General features: G+C 35.0%; 1 non-coding gene across 1 annotated transcript; it reads right to left on the bottom strand.

Annotated features, from left to right (window-relative positions):
* Positions 1-504: 504 nt before the first annotated feature.
* LOC114508273 lies at positions 505-630 on the bottom strand. The gene has a single exon (XR_003685518.1). It is a non-coding gene; the product is annotated as a small nucleolar RNA SNORA77 (small nucleolar RNA).
* Positions 631-4,005: the final 3,375 nt, after the last annotated feature.

The following is a 4,005-nucleotide window of genomic DNA, read 5'->3' as shown; positions in this document are numbered from 1 at the left end:
ACACACCTAAAACTAGAGAAAGGCAAGGTTCCTTTCCTTTAAAAAGGAAAACAACTCTGCGGCAGAGGATTTATTGCTTCTCTTCAGCTTTCTCCTTGGTCTCATCTTTGAACCCCTTGCTCTCCTCTTTCACCCAAAGAGCATCTAGTTTTTCAGCCACCTTCTTGGTAGTATCATTTTTTGCCAGGCTCTGCCTAGTGCAAACCTGGAATACATTCTCCATAGAACAGGCTTCTGTTCTACCTATGCCTTCAGAGTCACCCACATAAATTCACATTCATGCATGGGACCTCTGTCAGTCTGCTCAGTTACATCCGGCCACTTGCTATGGCAGCCATAACAGGCCCTGAGTAAACAGCAGACCATGAGGACCTCTCCAGGCCCATTCACCCTCTATAGGGCTCTAGGCAGATATCATCCTTTGACCACCTGCCCAAGTGCTATGAACATAACCCAGTGAACGTGTATTAGGAGCCTGGATGGCCAGCTCACTCCCAGAAAGGATCCTGCATCCCCGGACAGCTGTATCACCCTTGACAGGTCAAGGTAGTTATAGAACCCTAAAGTGTTTCTGTAGCAGACAGAAAATGCACCCACCTGCGACTGCAGTTGGGTGCAAAGTGAGTCAGCATTAAGAAAAATTTTATACTGGAAAAGGTAATCATAAATAGCTTATTATAATTATTTTTTTACTTGGAATGTTGGAACATTTGATTATTGCTATTATCATTATTATCACTACATTATGCATGGCAAGGGACAAATCTGCTTTTAGGCAGATATGAAACTTATGTGACTTATGACATGTCCTTTTGGTTTTTCTTCCTCTGAGCACATCTCAGGGTCAAGAGTAGACTTTATATGTATTTTTTTCCCTATGAACAACTGATATTTTATGAAGCTCTTTGTTGTGAACCTAATTTGTTTATCATTTAAATTTATTGAGATTTTTTTCCTTGAGCACAGACTTTTCAAAGAATGTGGAATCTTCAGAGGTTGACAGATGTAACTCTCATTGATGAGGGAAACAAACACAAACAGATTGGCTGACAATCTTCAGCAAATTTAACAAGGGAATCTGGTGAAAGTGAAAAGCAGGTTTATCTTTATAAAAAATGGAAGTGGCAGGTTCATTAGCCCTGCTTCTTTTGATTTAAACCATAAAATTAAATAAATTACAATTCAAAACTATTATATAAGCTTCACTTGGTTTAGCAAAAATCACTACATTTGGTTAAAAGAGCAGATGGTGACACTGTGATTGTGGACAGAGCTCTCCAAACCTAATTGGGAATGCTTCAGGAGGGAAAAAAGAGACAGGTGCAATATACAGCTACCAAAATTTATATTTCTCTCTAGGTAGCCATCATGCACATCTGTTCTTAGATATCAAGAAAAAGACATGATTTCTTTAGCTTCTTTACTAGCAAGTTCATCAACTGCTTTGGAGATTGAGATGGGATATTATGAGAAATGTGTTTGACTTTGATGGTTTCTTAATTTATGCCAACTTCAACCAAAAATAAAGCATAATATAATTAAAATTATAATATTTCAGAGACAGTTCTACCATCAGAAATATGAGGGAGTATAAAACATGTAAAAGCATATTTGAGGGAATATAAGAACTATTTGGGGCAATAGTGAAAACATCAATAATTTGCATCATAAATTGCTTATGTGGTTCATAAAAAACCTCTGCTAGGCATATTCAGATTTTAACACTAAATTTTATCATTATGTCTACAAAAAAAATTGCATGATTTTATGTTGGGATGGGCCAGTCAAATAATTTTACAGCTGAGTAAACCAAGCCTCAAGATTTAATGGTTTTCAAATGTCGTGTAGCTTATGAGAGAAAAATTGAGTACTTAAAATGTGTCAGTATCAGCAAGATTTTGCATGTTACTGCCATAATTTCTGATTCTGTCTGGCTTAAAGAGTTGAGATAGTTATTATCTTAAATTACAAAAAAAGCTTTAGAGAGGGAGGCAGAGAATGCAAGAGTGGTTAATTCAGCAGCTTCAGTGTCATCAAAGATCAAGATACTTTCCATATCTCTATATTGTGTCATCTTAGATGGGACAGCTTGGCCCTCAGGATGGTTCCCCTCATGGTCACAAGATATCTGAGTGATAGGAAGCCTCTGCAGAAACTGGATGCATTAGACCATACAGTGGAATATAGAAAATTCTTTTGGCTAGTACTAAAGCCATACCTTTTAGTCCAGTTGGGCCAACTTAGTCACTATATCCATCTTTGAAAAAATAAAAGTCAACAAAATGCTAAGTAGAATAAAAATAATAAAACATTCAACAGGTATATATTATGTGCCAAACTTGTGTGTGTGTGTATAATATTTTATATGCATTTAACATATAGGAATACCTATGTACTCATGTGGAATGGAAACTATTTAGACAACAAAGAACATTAACTATAGTCTCTAAAATCCTAGTATCCTATACCATCTGATGATGTGTTTAAAAACATAGACTAAAGGGAAAAGATTCAGTAGTAATTATTTTGTTATTGTTGTGTTTTAATAATAATAAGGTATAGAATATTCCATTTGGTAAAGATCTTAAAGTTAATTTACTCAAAACAGCTATCCCATTTTTGTTTAAAAATTTATCACCTCATACTTGTCAGAATGGTTATCATCAATAAATCAAAAAATGTGGGTGATGATGTGGAGAAAACGGAATCATCATGTATTCCTAATGGGAACGCACATTGGTACAGCCATTGTGGAAAACTGGAATTACCTAAAAAAAAATGGAACTTCTGGGAATATTTCCACTTCTAAGAATATGTCCTAAGAAATCCAAAACGCTAATTCAAAAGAATACATGCACCCCTATATTCACTGTAGCACTAATTAGAGTAGCCAAGATCTGGAAGCAGCCTGTCAATAGGTAAAAATGCTGTGGAACATTTACAAAATAAAATATCACTTGGATGTAAAAAAAAAAAAAAGGAAATCTCTTCTTTTGCAACATCTTGAATGGACTTGGAGAGTATTATGCTAAGTGAAATAAACCAAGGCAAAGAAAGAGAATTACCATACATTTTACTTATGTGTGGAATCTAATGGACACAATAAAATTAACAGACAAAATAGAAACAGATCATAGATACAAGAAACAGAATGGCAGCTGTCAGAAGGAAGAGGGGTTGGGAACCTGGGTGAAAAAGATGAAGGGATTAAGCAAACAAAGAAACAAACCAACAGAGACAAACAACAATAGTGGGGCGATTACCAGAGGGAAAGGGGAATGACAGGAAGAAAAAGAGTAAAATGGGGTAAATGGTGATGAAAGGAGACTTATCTTGGGGTGATAAGGACATAATACAATATAGAGATGATGTAATATAGAATTATGCACCTGACACCTATATCAGTTTATTAACCATTTTCACTCTAATAAATTCAATAATTTTTAAAAAATCTATCCCATTCTTCAAAATGAATAAACATAAACAGACTCAGACACAGAGCAAATGGGTGGTTGCCAGATGGAGGAGTATTGGGGAGCTGGATAAGAGAGGTGGAGGTATGGAGTTGTATAAATAGGTAGCTGAAAAATAATCATGGGGTGTAAGTAAAACATAGGGAATATAGTCAATAATATTGTGATAACTATGTATGGTACCAGCTGGGTACTAGAAATACTGAGGGGAACATTACGTAAAGTATATGATTGTCTAACCACTCAGCTGTACACCTAAAACCAACACAAAGTAAAATTCAAGAAAGAAAAAAATGAAAAAAAGGTCACTAGTTTAAATGATTTTATATTATGTATCATAACAATAAAACAAGGTTATTTATATAATAAATATAATATAATATAAAAAGAACAAGTTTTGTGGCAAAAACTTGTTGTCTGGCAAGCCAATCTGTTATTTCAATAAAGGCCTATGAATAAGATACTGATGCAGTTTATATAACCACCAGCAGCAGTGTTTCTCCCACTCTCTGACATCAATGTATTTAAGTGT

The sequence above is a fragment of the Phyllostomus discolor genome, chromosome 10 (genome assembly GCF_004126475.2).
Source record: "Phyllostomus discolor isolate MPI-MPIP mPhyDis1 chromosome 10, mPhyDis1.pri.v3, whole genome shotgun sequence".
NCBI lineage: Eukaryota > Metazoa > Chordata > Mammalia > Chiroptera > Phyllostomidae > Phyllostomus > Phyllostomus discolor.
The sequence above is the reverse complement of the archived record's forward strand: the minus strand, read 5'-3'. Positions and strand labels throughout refer to the sequence as shown.